Source organism: Oryzias latipes, chromosome 2 (assembly GCF_002234675.1).
Source record: "Oryzias latipes chromosome 2, ASM223467v1".
Lineage (NCBI taxonomy): Eukaryota > Metazoa > Chordata > Actinopteri > Beloniformes > Adrianichthyidae > Oryzias > Oryzias latipes.
In genome coordinates this window covers 15,569,587-15,586,643 of record NC_019860.2, presented here as the reverse complement: position 1 = coordinate 15,586,643, position 17,057 = coordinate 15,569,587, and the positions used below count along the sequence as shown (strand labels likewise).

Sequence of the window (17,057 nt, the reverse complement as noted above, 5' to 3'; positions counted from 1 at the left end):
TTCAAACATGACGTCATAGTTAATGGATGACCAATGCTGAAAAACACAGACTTACATACTAGAACTGGGGTTCTCAAGGTTTTTGTAGCAGAGGGCCAAATTAGGAACTCGACATTAGGCTGGGGGCCAGTTTTGATGGGGGGGGGGGGATGGATAAACAGGAGAAAAGTTTTTTTTAATAGCTTTAACCCTTGCACTATCCTAGGCACTTTAACATTGGGAGTTGGGTCATCTAGACCCACTAGACAGTGCTCTGAACCTTTTTTCTACAATGATTTGTGAACCTCACTGGGGTCCATGGATTACATGAAATCCTCTTCACCTTTATCCACCTTTTTCAAGGTAGGAATAACACGTCAATGCAAGTTGGGGTCATCTAAGATAGCACAAGAGTTTGTTGTTTTTTTTAAACTTTATTGAATGTATCAATTCAATACAGAACAATGCAAAACAGCAACAAGGAATGAACAAGCCAGGGAGTTATTATTACATTTTACACAAATACATTGAAACTGACGCACGGATCAAATCTTTTAACGGCTTTTTTATCGTCAGATTTTCTTATTGTGATCATGTATTGTTTGAACTCATTGGTAAAGAGAGAAAAAATGAGGGGTATTATTTGTAACTTTGGATTTATGAATGTTCCATTTGCATAAAAACAATAAAAGGTTAATGATGTATAATTGTTCTTTTTTATGAGATGGACAGTGGGTGAGGCCAAACATACCGTGTTCTAAGTACAGGCGGAAGTCTGGGTCAATGTGGGCGGAAATGAAATTACAAACTTTAGACCAGAGAGTAGTGGAAAAGGGACACAACCAAATTAAATGTTCATAGCACAAGGGTTAATGACAAAGTGTCATTTGTACAATTAACCAGGCCCTCCAGATGTTTTCCCAGATGCGGTGGGAGGTTGCTGCCCAGATCTTCTACTGATTTAGTATTTGTATCATTTGACAGACTTAATTCTTCAAACTTATTCTTTTGCTCTGGACAATGTCAGCTACTTTCAGCATACATTCTTTTTACAAACTTCCCGTCACTTACGGGCTTGCATTTCAAAAGCCATGATGAAACTTCTGACACAGCTTCACTGGATTTAGCCATTTTTTGTAAACAGTATCTGATGTGCAGCATATAGCCTTGTTGTAGTTGTTGAAGCTTTTTGTTGCGCACCTTACTGGTAAATTTGTCATAGTTTTGATGATTTGTTGCATATAGTGATGATTTATATTGAATTCTTTGAACATTGCCTTGACCTGCTTGCAAATTAGGCACAGGACTTTATCCAGCCCGTGAGGTACGACAAAGTAAGCATTTGTCCTCTTAGCTCGAAAGCGCCTTTTCTCCTCGCCAACACAACGTTTTTTCCTCAAAGGAACCTGCTCTGGTTCTCTCTCCGAATCCCGCTCTGAGTCAATTTCTACTGCGTCATGATCCTGCCTTTTGCAGAGGCAGTGACATACAAAAATGTTGTCTGTCCTCTTGTGGTGAAATTAATACATTGTACCATTGACACTGAGTGTAATTACATTTTTTTCCTACAGATGTCGCCAGAAACCACAAAACAATATTTTTCCAAGCAATCTACAGCTGGTTTAATAACCATTAATTAGGATTTATTTAGGGCCACAAAAAATCTTCCAGCGGACTTTGAGAACCCCTGTACTAGAAGAAGAACTAAAAGAAGACAAGAGGGCTTTTTATGTTAAAGTCAAAGATTTTTTGTGACAAAAGGACTTTATTTGCAGGTGAAGGTGCTTATATGGGCTTTAAAATTGACACAAAGACTTTCTTTAACATATTCATCAATGATAGGATCAATGGATAGTTATTTTTAATAAAACAAATGTTCCCGCTGTTAGGGGCTTCAATAAAAAAGATGACAGAAACTACATTATCGACTCCACAAACTCGCTTTTCTTGAGGTACTTTTTAATTTGTAAAAAAAAAATATCAAAGGTTGTGTCCGAATTCCTTCACTACGCACTATATTGTACTGTATAGTGCACTATATAGTGCGTTTGCCATTTTGTAATGCTGTCCGAACATACAATTTCCAAAATCGAGTGCCCTAGATATTTCCCAGAAGTCTCTGCAAAAAACCATAGTGCATCAATGCTCACTAGATCGGCAGATATAGACCACAATGCATTGAGTCGGAACATTTTTAACCAAAAAAATGTAATTAGATGTTATTTTCTTGATAAACCATCAACGTTTTTATCTTCAGAAGACACTGGACTCATAAATAATCATGGCAAAACGCTCATGTCAATCCGATTTTAACTTCGTTGAATCGATTACGTCACAACCGCCGTTTAAAAAAAAAAAAAAAAAAGTAGTGGTGTCCAAATTGTTTTCAGGGCGCTACATAGTGCCACACTATGCCATTCACCCTCCCCATTTATGGCACTAAACAGTGAGTGAACTCAGACTCTGTTTTTGGAATTCAACCACACATTGTCAATGAAAGCATGGATTGAAACCCACAACCAACCATCCCAGAACAGCAGTAGTGTTCCTCACAGCTCCATGACCAGCGATTTGTACCGAGCCCCCGTATTGAACGAGCCCCAGGGCAACATTCTTCAAGACCGCAGTATTGGTAAGATCTGACCTCAACAGTTCTGCGGTCCTGGAGAAGTCGCATTTTTTTTGTGGCCCACAAGATATAACCCTTGCTCTATCCCAGGCACTTTAACATTGGGAGTTGGGTCATCTAGACCCACTAGACAGAGCGCTGAACCTTTTTTCTTCAATGATTTGTGAACCTCACTGGTGTCCATGAATTACATGAAATCCTCTTCACCTTTATCCGCCTTTGTCAAGGTAGGAATAAGACGTCAATGTAAGGATGAGGTCATCTAAGATAGCACAAGGGTTAAACTAGAGCTGTGACAGTGTGGGATTTTTGATCACCGCGGTGATGAAGAAGCAGGAGACGCGGCGTCGCGGTTAACCCCCCACCCCCCGCCGCTGCTGCCGATAACATCATCCCCCGGCGGCCGCGTTGCAAATGAATACAATTCCTATTTACAACGCAGTATTCTTTATAAACAAATAACAGTTACAACCAACTACTAACTATCTAATTAATGAACCAACTATATAGGTGTTGTAGAATGACTATGTGTATGTGTGTCAGCGCGCTGCGTGTGAAGGAGGAAAGAGAGCATGTCGCGCGAGAGTGAGTGCGAGCGTGCACAAGTGTGTTGGGGGTGCACGTTCATGTTTGGTGTTACAGAGTGAAGGAGAACAGTAATAACCGCGTCGTGCACTCAAGAACGCACGCAGCTTGTAATGGAAATGAATACAAAGGAAATTCCCCCAGAAGCCCTTGAAGTTTGAACACAGGACCCGCAGGAATAGTACATTTTTAGCAAAAATGAATGCGTTTTTTTATAGTTCAAATCACGCACCATATGATTATCAACGATACCCATCCCCATCCATGACTCCATCCATTTAATCTCATTTAGCCAGTTTGGTTCAAAAGTCTCTACAAAACTGCAGATTTCAATGAGACACAAACAAAAAGGAGGAATTTCTCTCATTCAAAACTGAAATAAAGGAGGATTTCAATTACATTAATTTTTACAGATTATTTTTCTAAAAATAATGATATCCGTGTGAAAACCATTCCTCCATTCAGCTGCTGATGTCACTGATGGATCACAGACTTCTATCTTCTAAAGAAAGTTTCTGTTTAGATTTTGTTTGTCATTTTCTTGAAATAGGAGTCGATCTGCTGCTGCTGTGATGCAATGCAGACAGAGCGGCTCAGTGGAAGCATCTCCCTCCCTGAAGCAGGAGTGTCAGGGTTCAAAGCTTCACCTCATTAGAACGGTGATCTGCTGACCATATTCAGACAGGAAGGCTCTGTTTTGGAATGGTTGACCTTTAAATAAAAGATAGATGGTTCAAATCCCACAAAGTATTGTACAAATAAACACTTTTTTCATCTTCATCTTAAATCAGAGAAGAGCTGTAGCACTGAATCAGACAAAGCAGCTCAGTGGTTATGACTTGTTCTCATAGCCACAAGGTTCAGGGTTCAAATCCCAAGTAGTGACTTTGGTAATCAGAGTTTTTTTTCACAGTGTAGAAAATCTTCACTTCAAAAGAGAGACGAGCAGCTGATCTGCTGCAGACAGAACAGCTCAGTGGTAATGACTTGATCCTTGGAGCAAAACACTGAGGGTTCAATTCCCACTGAACATCTTTCTTAATAAAATAACAGTTTTTTCAGAGTCTGGAACGTCTTCACCTCATAAGAACGACGAGCTGCTGTTCTGGTGCAGACATGAGGGCTCAGTGGAAAAACATCAGACCATCAAAGCAAAAGGTTAAGGCTTCAAATCCTGCTATGTGTCTTAGTATATAATCTAATAGTTTTTCCACAATGTGGAACGTCTTCACCTCATTAAAACGATGAGCTGCTCGTCCAGTCTAGGTAGAATAGTACAGTGGTAGAGAGCAGGTTATTAATAATCAGAAGAGTGCAGGTTCAATTCCCAACTTGAGACAGAGGCAGTAACTTACCTCTGTCAGATAGAGACTTAAGATAATTGAAGAGAGTATGATAGGATTAATAGAAAATTCAGGAGGAAGTTAGGTGAAGACCGAGTGAGTCAGGTGAAGCAGTCAGGGAGGAAGGTCAGTGGTGGGTGGGTGGAGATTGGCCACAAAAAGGAGGGAAAAAAGGAGGTTGCAAAGGAATGTGGCCAGTCTCCAATGGCAGCAAGGCAGTGAAGGATCAGAGAAAGAAAGAGTGGTGAGAGATATTAATCTAATGAATAGATTAATTTATATTTCTTAATATTATTGAGACTAACAAATTTCCTTAGGCCCCCAAAAAATTGAGATACAGAATTATTTATCTACTCTGTTAAACTTCTGCACTCTCCCCTCTCATCCTTCCCCTGAGAGGCTGGCCACATCTTTCTTTTTGTTGTTGTTGTTGTTTGTGGCCAGCCTCTTCTCCTTCTGTTCCTCTCCTCCATCTGAGTTACTCTTCTCTATCCTACAAGCTTTTCAAGCATCTGCTGCTTTCTCCCATTTATTTGACCTTTCCTAACTACACTGACTTATTTATCTTCTATCTGACAGAGGTAAGTTACTGCCTCTGTCACAAAGTGGGAATTGAACCTGCACCCTCAAACTTGTTAATAACCTATTCTCTACCACTGTGCTACTCTACCTAGACTAGGACAGCAGCTCGTCGTTCTTTTGAGGTGAAGATGTTTCTAATTTGTGGAAAAACTTCTTGGTTACATATAACAGGCTTCTATGTGACTTGAACCTTCAATGTTTGTCTTTGATGGTCTGATGTTTTTCCACCGAGCCCTCATGGCTGCAACAGAACAGCAGCTCGTCGTTCTTATGAGGTGAAGACTTTCCAGACTCTGAAAAAACTATTAGCGGTTTGTTGCAAATACATTTGGTGGGAATTGAACCCTCACTCATCTGCTAGTGAGATTAAGTCATTACCACTGAGCTTTTCTGCTTGTGTCAGATCAGCAGCTCATCTCTCATTTAAGATGAAGATGTTCTACACTGAAGAAAACTACAAAGACAAACAAAGGGATTTGAACCCTCAACCTTGTGTCTATGAGTTCAAGTCATTACCACTGAGCTGCTTTGTCTGTTTCTGTACAGCAGCTCATCTCTGATTTAACATGAAGATGATCTACACTCTAAAAAAAACTGCTGTGTTTTTCAACAAGATTCCTTGGTGGGATTTGAACCCTAACACTTTCACTTTAGTGGTCAGACGTGTTTCCACTGAGCCATTCTGTGGATGAAAAGCAGCGTGAAGATGAAGGTCTGATGAAGACAATCAATAGATCAACATCCTCTTCACCAAACTGGATTGAAATTCTAAAGATCTTCATCAGTTTAGTCGTTATGTAGATCTTCATCAGTTTTTTCTTCCTGCTTCTCTGATCCAGAAAAGCAGGAAAAGGTTCATCAGTGAAGATGTTTCAACATTTGTTTCATACTCTTATTGGTTCATTTGAGCAGAAATGAAATATTTATACAAACAAATAAGAAGAAATAAGAGATAAACAAAAGACGGTGGCTCTCAGAACAACAGCTTTCTTAGTCAGTTGGATGCTGGTGTCTGTTGCAGGTTCTGGATGCCGGTCGGATCCGGGCCTTTGCAGAACCCTTGGTGCTGCTGCAGGATCCAGACGGCTTCTTCTTCAAGATGGTTCAGCAGACGGGCAAACAGGAAGCTGCAGCTTTACATGAAGCAGCCATAAAGGTCAGTTCCACAGGAGACACCTCAGAGGATCCAGCAAAGTTCTGACAGAACCAAACCGGGCCTTTCCTCCTGCAGGCTTTCAACAGCAGCCAACGTCCCGCCGCGCCGGCTAACGGACACGCAGAGACGGCGGACGGTCACCTGGTCATCTTTGAAACGGCTCTGTGAGCTCAGACACGCTGCTGCCTCAGAACGGAGGAGTCCGGCCCGAGAGGGTCCAGCCTCTGATGGAAGCACTTCCCTGCTGCTGGGACGCTGCTCCACAGCCGGCATCAAACACCACAACCATGCACAAAGCTTGTAGAGAGAAAGAGAGCTGAAGAGTTCTCCTCTTCCTCACAGGCGAGCGTTGTTGAGAGGATGAAGAGTTTGTTTCTGTAAATACTTTGCTGCACTAAATGAACATTTCAGTTTTTGGACTTTATGTGTTTTTGAAGCAGCTGAAGACTCAAAAACTCTTCATACAAATATTTATAAAAAACCTCAAAAATAAATTAGGCTTTCAAGAATTTTTTCCATCTTTGTGTTTCATTAAAAACATTTGAATCATGAGTTCATTTCACTGAAAGCCATTTCTGGAGCGTGAAATCCCTCAGTTTGGAGGCTCCGCCTTGTTCCCGCCTCACCTGTGTTCAGAGTCTGCAGCCCATCAGGACGGCTCTGCTCTCTGTGCTGCCTTCAAGAAGATCAGGAAAACATAGTTTTAGTTCACCCAAAATGGGAGAGGGGTGGAGCTTTTCTTTCAGGGGGTGGGGTTTTCCCCTCACCTGTCTGGCGGCCTCCAGCAGGGCTGCTGCCTCCGCCCGGCCCGTCTGCTGCACCAGCTTGGACAGAGCTCCCTCTTTGTTCTGCAGCAGGAGGAAGGGTCGGTCTGATTCCTGGATTGGAGCCACTGTCCATCACCTTGGAACCAACCAAAAGCATCATTTTAGCACCAAACGATGCAGGAAAAATATTAAAGAACAAACTTAGAAATGAGCAGGAGTACAGGGGGCTCATCTCTGTCTTTGTGGGCTGGTGTGAAAACAACCGACTGCTGCTAAACACCAGCAAGACAAAGGAGCTGGTCCTGGACTTTAGGAGGTCCTCACCAACACACTCACCGGTGAACATCCAGGGCTCAGACATTGAGATTGTGGACACATTGAAATACCTGAGTGTTTACCTCAACAACAAACTGGACTGGTTTAACAACACTGATCCTCTGTACAGGAAGGGCCATAGTCGCCTTCATTTGCTGAGGAGACTGAGGTCTTTTGGCATGTGCAGACAGCTGCTCAGGACTTTCTACCACACTGTGGTGACCTCAGTAGGAGTTGTGTGCTGGGCGGGGAGTAGTTCAGGCAGATACAGGAGGAGGTTTAACAAACTGGTTAAGAAGGCCGGCTCTGTACTGGGCTGCACACTGGAGTGTGCATACATATTCTTTTTATTAAAGGGGAGGGAGAAAGAAAAGGTGTGTGTGTGGATGGGGGGTGGGGGGGGATACAAGTGTAGAGTTGCTAATTTGAGTGGGTTAGGATTTTAAGCTGTGAAATATTTATGCTAGATCTGCAGAAAGGCAAGTGCTACATCAAAACGTGAAATTCTGACACTAAAATAAGTGGAGGATATCTATCCATCAATACACTGTGGGTTAGGAGGCGGGATCAAGCAGACAGGGAGCAGTGTGACAGTGTGCACGTGCACGAGGGGATGGAGCTACATGCACGCTGCTAAAGTGAACCGTGTGTTCATAAGGGGAACCAGATCCTCCCCAGCCTCACCAGCCAGACCAGGAGAGAGGGGGAGACCCCCAGACCAGGGACAGGACCCATGCAGCCCGGGCGGAGGGGGGTTGCCCACCTACCCAGCCAGGTGCAGAGAAGGCCCCCCTACAGAGGCCCCTCCGGCAACGGGAGGCATAGGCGATCCCGGCGTCAGGACCCCCAGGCCACAGGACAGGCGCGCTCTGCCATACCGGGCAGCAGCCATTGGGACACCGGGTGCCGGACACCGAGACGCGGGCCAAGGACGAAGCCAGGTCCCAGACGGCCCAGGAGCCCCCACCATCCAGCCGGAGCCTTGTCTCAAAAGGCTACCCTCGGCGCCCGACCCAAGCAATCCAAAGATCACGATGCAACCACAGCTCCACCCCTACCTCCTCACACTACACTACCATATACAACACGTTCTTTGACCCCTCCTCCAGTCCCCCCCCCCCCCCCCCCCATTCCCTCCCCACTCTGCAAGAGGGAGGGTGAGCCCCAGCAGGTCCTGGCGAGGTAGCCCCCAGGCCTATCCCCACCCATGCACTCTCACACACACACACACACACAAACACATTCTTCTGGTTGCCCCTTGCCCCAGTCACCACAGAGTAACCCCCTCCAGCCCTCCGACCCCCCAGCACTAGACGCCCGGCCACCCCGAGGTGGCCGGGCGTCATGTGCTGTCTGTGTGGTGCCAACATGCAGTGTGTGGTGTCTAAAGTGAGAGTTAAAATTGGGGGGACGGACTAGTGAGAGATGAGCCCTGATGTTTCACCGTGGCCCCCTCCACCAGACCATCCCCACAAGACCCCAGCTGAATCAAGGACGGGTCCAGGTTGTTCATCACACTGTCAGTGAAGAGAACAGGGTCCTGGAAAGAGAGAAGGGGTGGGGTGGGGGGCAGCGTTCAGCAGATATTTTTCTATAAACTGATCTGAAGATCACAGAAGAATTTTGATCCGTCTTCTGATGAAAGAGGCGAGAAATTTTGAAAGCATCAGCCATTCTGTTGTCTGTGACTCATCATCAATCAGGAAATCAGGAGACCTGAATAAGGCTGAATTCTGCTGTTTCAAGGAGTGAAACGTTCTGGATCTTCATCAGGAACTCAAACAAACAGTTTGGTCTTTACTCATTTAAGGCTTCAGCTCTTAAATGAAGCCGTCAAACTGGTTTGCTTTGTTTCATTTAACTGCAACATTTCCAAAAAAGTCTGAAGTTCAATGTGATGCCTTAAAGACTTATGAGAATACTCCCCCCACCATGTTTCATTTAGTCTGTAAATAAACACAACCAGTTTGACCAGTTTGGTCAAACTTTTTTGACAACATGTTAACAAGTGACTTAATAGACCACCATCACTGACAGTGAAACTCTGGACTCATCAGGACAGATTGGTTTGCCTAAATAGTTCAGGAACTGGTCTTTGCAAGTTTCTGTTGCAAGGTTCAGTTCCTTTGTCCATAATTAGAGTGGAGAATCATCTGCATTGAAGTTTTACGGGATTTAGCCCAAAATAGCAGTAAACTGAAGGGTCTCAGTGTGAAGCCCTGAGGTACTCCTGTCAGGATGTCTTTGTCTTCAGTGTGTATGTGAGGATACGTCTGCGTACTTGAGGAATGATGGACATCTTCTGGCGCAGGTCGTGGAGGCCGATCTCAGAGGTCAGAACGCCGTCGATGTAGATCTCTCCCTTAGGTTCAGCCAGGCGGAACAGAGCTGAGATCAGGGAGCTTTTCCTGTTCTCCCAACAACACCCACCTGACTCCAAAAGAAACCAAACCCCATTTTAGTTTGTCCAGAACTCCACCCAAACGTTAGTTATAAGAAGATTTTATTCCAGCAGGTTCTTCACCTTCTCGCTGGCTTGGAAGGTGGCGCTGATGTCTTTGAGGACCAGAGGCTCGTCTGGGCTGTGGGAAAAGTTCACCCGGTTGAAGGACACCATTCCTCGGCTCCTCGGTAAAGCAGGTGGAGGACGCCTCTGGGTTTTCCAGGCTGCTTCCCTCACCAGCTCCATGTACTCCACCACCCTCTCCACCGACGTCATATGGATACACAAGGTTTCTCTTTTTTTAAAAGGGGTCTGAGTGTGTTCATCAAGTCTCAAAATCAAATTTTCTCTGGTCCAGAGAGAGAGAGATGGACAGACAGATTCACGTGGTCCAAATCTTCTATATGACTGCGTTGGCTGAGGTTAACTTTCTGTCTGAACTTTGCTTTATTTCATCTATTGTGACGATCAGAATATTCACAGCTCTTCTTTTCTGGTAGTTGTCCTCAGTGAGTAAAAGTGTCTTGTTTTCAGTTCTACATTGTCAGGTCACCTAAGTTTCATTTCTCCATGGATTTTGTTCTGTTTAAGTGTATTTATTCAATGTTTATGTTTCTGCCACCAAGTCCAGTTTCCTGCATTTTAGCTCCCACACCTCCAGATCCTGACAGTTGAATCCAATGAGACTCTTGTTCTATGTCAGGATTCACAACTAAATTCTCTTTTGCATCATATCCTCTAAATACTTGTTTTTGTTGTGACTGGAAAGATTTTAATATAAAAAGATGATAAAACTGAAAAATACAGAGTTTAAAGAAGGTCAATGTCATCATAAAATACTACATTAAACAGATAAATTTAGTTTCAGACCCGTAGAACTCGCCATAAATTCTGCTCACTTATTTTTAACATTCCGCCGGTGATTTATTTTGAACTTAGTACCCAGCGTAGAGACTGAGGGGGGCAGGGGGGGGGGGGGTGCATTCATGTTGTGTGTTAGGGAGGAAGGAAAACGATAATAAAAGAAGGCTTCCCCCAAAATGAACGGGGAAGTGAACCCCGAAAGAGGATCCGCCTTGGGTCCCCTGCGCTTCTGACCACGGTCGGAAAGGGAGAAAAAAAAAGTCGCGGGGAAGGTTCAACACCACGCTCGGCCATTTAGCTGGAAATCTTTTTCAAAAACCACCCGGTTGCCCTCGAATTTGGCCTGAATAGAGCTGTTACCCCAAATATTAATAAAATCGGTGACCTCGCTTCTCTTCCACTGACTGGTCTCAGCAGCATCGTCCGCCATGTTTATGGTTAATTGATGTTTATGTTTTCGTTCCCGCCTACTTCAACGCAGAATTCTGAAGTTTGTAGCGTCTCAATGACGTACGGGTCAGATACATGTGGCCTGGCCGTTCAGACGGAGGTCGCATTTGAAAAGATCAGATCTGTGTCGTTCAGACTGTCATGAAAAGATCAGATACAGGTCGCGTAGGGGCAAAAAAATCGGAATTAGGTCGTTTCAGCCTGCAGTGTGAACGTAGCCTACAAAAGAGCAATGTCCTTGTTGCATTGAGAATAAAGGCAATTCATTCTTTTATCCATCTTGCAGTAGTGGTCGGCCGTCACAATTTGCTGTCCTGCCACCTCCTCTTCATCCTTTGATAAGACTTCCTAGCAAGTATGTTATAGAATGCCAGATTAGAATCACTCCCCCTACCTAAATCACCAAAGCAACATGAAGTTATATTTTTACCAAAAAGAATCAAGATTTGTTAGATGTTACTCAATATTTACATAATTAATTTCCCTGTGGGTGTGGCTAAAGATTTTAAAGATTGAGAGACAATTTTTAGAGACATGACATCACTGTGAGGATGACATCAATGTGTGGCTGACATCACATGACATTACATGACATCATGTCATGTGATGTCGTGTGACCTCATGTGACGTCATGTGACCTCATGTGATGTCATGTGATGTCATCTATGCAGTGGGTGACATCACAATGATCAATGATTTGTCAGTAAAATTCTCTGCAAATAACCCATCGTATGTAACTGCTGCAATTGTAGCACAAACCAAGATTGTATGGTTTATACTATTATATTGTTTTATTATTTTGAAACAAAGGATTATGATGAACCAAACTGAGATGGATCAAGATTTTTTCAAAGTTCTTGATGATATAGATTTTACTGAATTCCTGGACTCTGTAACTGCTCCTGCCCCTGACAACAACCCTGACACCCTTGTTGAAAATACTGACAACCTTTTTAACAAAAATCCAGGACCAACATTAAACTCCCAAACTTTTGGAGCTTTGGAAAAAAATGTTCAAGCAGAACCTGGAAAGTCGCTCAAAAGAGGCACAGATGATTCTTTAAATGATCAAAATTGTCAACCCAAACGACTCAGACAAGAAGCTAACCAAAATCCTGCACCTATCAGTCGTTACCAGTTACCTAGCGTATTTGAAGAGCCTAACCCCCTCGGGTCATGGCTGACTCTAGACTCTTTCAGACAAAACTTAAATTATAGAAGAAGACGTGATACCTCTACTGCACAGGTTTCTGAAGAGGCAACTAAAACCAAAGAGGACAACGAACAGAAAAAGAGGAGAAAACACTCTGAGATGGGACCAGATTTGACAACGGTACCCACAAAATCTCCAGTCTTATGCCAGGCTCATCCACAACCCCCAGCTCACCCCTTCCAAGAATCTGTTTCACAGAATGTCTCTGCAGACATACATTTAGATGAATTACTGGAGTCTGTAACTCCTGCTGCCCCTGAGGACATATTTGACATTCTCGAAATAAATACTGATAACTTTTTTAATGAAAATCCAGGAGTATCATTGGACTCCCAAACTTCTGGAGCTTTTGAGAAAAATCTTCAAGCACAGACTGGAAAGTCACTCAAAAGAGGCAGAGATGATTCTTTAAACGTTCCAGATTATCAACCCAAACGGCTCAAAAATCCCAAACTTGTCAATCATTACCAATTACCTAGCCTATCTGAAGAGGCTGAACCCCTCAAGACGTGGATGTCTGCAAACCCTATCAGGAAAAAGTTCTACTGTAGGAAAAGACGCCACACCTCTACCCCACGGGTTTCTGAAGGGGTAACTAAAACCAAAGAGGAAAACGAGCAGCAAAAGAGAACAGAAAACAACAATCCTCAGCCTTTCATTCAGGACCAAATATTTCATGTACCTAAACCAGTTCCCTCAATCTCTCAAGAGATGAGCACACCTTCACAAGAGATTCCAGAAAACTGGACTTCTAGTAGCACAGACAACAATTATTACCCACAAGGCTTTGAAGAGGCAGCTAACACCAATGTTGGATCTGAACTGACAGAAAGGAAAGAAAATTTTCAGATGGAACCAAATGTTGAGGAAGAACCAGAAGAATCTTCCTCTTCATGGCAGGAAGAACCATCACCTCAGCTCCTCAGAGAATGTATTTCAGGAAATGTCAGTTTTGATGATTTAATGAATGACTTCTGGTAAAGATTTAAAAGAAAATTTAAAAACATTTTAGGACTCCAAAAAAAAAAAAAAAAGTTGGAAATACAAAAATACAGATGTTACAAGTTGACTTTATTGTTCATTGTTCAACAGTTTTAGTTTTAATTTTGTTTAATTTTAAGTTTTAAATTTATCTTTATTGAATTTGTATATTAAAATACTGTAAATATGTTTTTTTTTGGTAAACATTTCCTTTAAGCTTACAATCTGTTTTTTCATTCTAATTTGATCACATAAATCTGTACAGAGATATGATCAAAACAGCTAGAAAACCTGTCATTAAAAACATTCTGTTTATTTTCATTGATTTAGTCTTGTTTGTGTAGTTAAAGGATTCATGGTATTTACAATAGATTGTTTGAAAATTTAAAATGTAAAAAATATTGGGTGAACAAAGATAGTACACATCACTGTAGTATGGTATGTATGGGGGAAGAATGAACAATGGCTGCTGGGCGCTCCCTCAGAGATAGGGGGAGGAGCTCGGTCACCGGGAGAGAGCTCAGAGTACAGCAGCCGCTCCTCCTCATCAAGAGGAGCCAGTGGAGGAGGCTCGAGCATCTGGTCTGGATTCATCCTGGACACCAAGGTGTTCCAGGCATGTCCCACTGGCTGGAAGCCCCGGGGAAGACCCAGGACACACTGAGGAGACGATGTCTCTAAGCTGGCCTGGGAACGTCTCAGGGCACCCCCCAGAAGAGCTGGGGGAAGTGGGTGGGGGGAAGGAAGTCTGGACAAGTTGTCTGGAAGTGTTTTTTTTCTGCACAAATCACTCTATGTGCAGAAATAGTTTTTGTGTTTCTTTGTATATTAGTGGGTTCTCTCCGGGTGCTCCTGCTTTCCCTAGATTCTAAAAAAGAATTTTTTTTTAAGTGAATTGGGCATCTTTGCTTAGACTGCTGCCGCCCTGACCCGGTCCCACAGACAAGCTGAAGAAGAAGGATGGATGGATGGATGGATGGATGGATGGTTAGTTGTTTGGAAGTGTTTTTTTCTGCACAAATCTCTCTACATGCAGTAATAGTTTTTGTGTTAATTTGTATATTAGTGGGTTCTCTCCGGGTGCTCCGGCTTTCCCTAGATTCTAAAAAAGAATTTTTTTTAAGTGAATTGGGTATCTTTGCTTAGACTGCTGCCCCCCTGACCCGGTCCCACAGACAAGCTGAAGAAGAAGGATGGATGGATGGATGGATGGATGGATGGATGGATGGATGGATGGATGGATGGATGGATGGATGGATGGACGGACGGACGGACGGACGGACGGACGGACGGATGGATGGATGGATGGATGGGTGGATGGTTAGTTGTTTGGAAGTGTTTTTTTCTGCACAAATCTCTCTACATGCAGAAATAGTTTTTGTGTTAATTTGTAAATTAGTGGGTTCTCTCCGGGTGCTCCGGCTTTCCCTAGATTCTAAAAAAGAAGATTTTTTTTAAAAGTGTATTAGAGGCAACAATATGGTCAGTGACTGCTGTGGGCCATGGTAATAATGACAATTAAAAATAGATAGTAAAATACACAAATCAATAATATAATAAATAGATAAATAAATACGTAAATGGATAGATAAATAAATAAATTAAGTAATTAATTAATATCAGTCAACAAAATGTATAGATAATGAACCAAATTAAAGTTTGGCAGTCCTGTGGGTTTTCTCCGAGAACTTCGGTCTCCCCACAGTAATTGTCAGTGATTGGCTAGTGACTGATAAATATCCCCTCCCTGAATCGCCACCTTATCGTGGTGGAGGGGTTTGCGTGCCCGAATGATCCCAGGAGCCGGTAGCCGGGTGGTGTTTTCCACCTCAAACTGGTCCTGGGAGACGGGCCAGACTGAGGGCGATTCGAACAAAAACCTTTTCATTACTAGATCCACTTACTCCCCGCAATAAGAGTTACCAGAGCCCCACCCTGGAGCCAGACTAGTCAGTTCTTGTCTGGTGACAGAAGAAGCCAATTCCCCCTGCAGAGAAACCCCATGCAGTCATTCCCTGGGTGCCTCCTTTCCCGATAGAGGTGCATCTTTAACTACGACCTATCCCCAGCCCGCCTACTTGTAAAGAAATGCCTTCTGGATGCTCTCTGCACAGTAGGGTCTGTATTGGTGCCTGACTGAGGATCCAGAGCAGAGTGTGAAGTTCTGGTGTTCTGCACAGCTTCATCAGATCCTCAGCACCACAGGAACCTGCAGAGATGAGGCTGTGGTAACTGAAGACCAGCCGCTGCATGGGATAAAACAGGTTGTTGCCAACAGAGAGGCTCTCCAGCTGAGAGACTCCTTAATGATCCACTTTCCTGCAGAGGGAGCAGACCCATGGCAGCTCCAGAATCATGTTTTCTGTCCTCCAAGGACTTACCCACAACGGCTCTTTTGAGAGCCCCCTACAAAACCTTTAAGAGCTTGATTCTCTTTTTCACAGTTTTTACCCAAAACTTTTAAAGTACTACTTTAGTTGAAAAGGTAAGAGATTAAAACAGGTTTCTAAAGAGCGTTTGACGCCCTTCAGGACCTGAACTCAGGTTTGGATTTGCCCTTTGTGGGTTCAGAGCGAGGCCCCTGACGGTCCCTGCCTGCCTTTGCAGCTTCACATCAAGGCAAACTCCGGCTGTAACTCGTTTGATTTAGTGGCACCTGTTATGGTGCCTCTGGCAGGATCTCCTCCCCCTCCCCTCTCTCCTTTGCTCTGATGATTGGAACCAGCTGTGGACACTCACCTCATCTGCTCACGCCTTCTTAAGGAGGTCCAGCCTACTATTCATCGCCAGTTCGTTGCCCTTCACGGTGCTTAGTCTGGTCACCTAGTCTTTTCATGCCTGCTATGTTTGCTCATGACTTACCTTGCCTTGTTGTCTCGCTTTCAGGTGCATCTCCACGAGTGTCCACCTGAAATAATCCTCTCCAAGATCTGCCGCTGCCTTACCTCGTCTTCTGCCACGCTCTGTTCCAGCCACGCCACAACTCTTGCCACAGCCACGAAGAGAACTCCTACTACGGCAAGGCCACTGCCTTTTCTGATCACCAGCCGAAAGGAAATAAACTCCAAAGACTACTGATTCTTCCAGCCAGAGAAAGAAAAACTTTATTCATTCTTCGTTTGAGTTTTCTTCTGGGTTCCAGCATCTGGGTCTGCTACGGCATACAAATGACAGCACTGACTGCAAAAGTCACTGAAATGTGTTTCTTTTTAGTTTGGGAAATTCAGTGAAAGTTAAGTTATGGAAAGCTATTGCTGAAAAAGTGTACGAACCCAGAAATACCCTCCATTTCAAACAGCTTTTTTTTTTCTTCTGATTCCCAATTTGGATAAATAAATTCTCACAAATTGAATTTTTGTCCTGCCACAAGAACACGTTAAAAAAACCTTTTTCATCAGAGTGGCTTTTTAAAAAGAAGTCATCTTAAATTCTGAAATCTATGGATGGATTTTTGCTTGAAATTTGATAAAACTTATTTTAATATAATTTCTCTTTAAAAATTCCTCCCTCAGCTTTAGAGTTTAAATCAAGTAAATGAAAGAAAATGAGTGACAAAGGAGTTTGCATAAACTAGTTGAAAGTTCTGATTGGCTTCGCACGATTGTCCCGTTAGCAAAGCCTGGACTGGTGGCTGGCCTACTGATAAACAACACTATAATAACAAAAGGAATGTTGGCAAAAAGCTAATGTACCGTAATTTCCGGACTACAAGCCGCTACTTTTTTCCTGCACTTACAGCTGTGCTGCTTA

At 43.4% G+C, this 17,057-nt stretch overlaps 2 long non-coding RNA genes across 2 annotated transcripts; one reads left to right on the top strand and one right to left on the bottom strand.

Annotated features, from left to right (window-relative positions):
* Positions 1-6,081: 6,081 nt before the first annotated feature.
* Positions 6,082-6,783, top strand: LOC111948842. The gene is made up of 2 exons (XR_002874834.1): positions 6,082-6,274; positions 6,350-6,783. It is a non-coding gene; the product is annotated as an uncharacterized LOC111948842 (long non-coding RNA).
* On the bottom strand, positions 6,680-7,163 carry LOC111948839. Its single transcript, XR_002874831.1, has 2 exons — positions 7,042-7,163; positions 6,680-6,950 (listed from the first exon to the last, which is right to left on the bottom strand). It is a non-coding gene; the product is annotated as an uncharacterized LOC111948839 (long non-coding RNA).
* Positions 7,164-17,057: the final 9,894 nt, after the last annotated feature.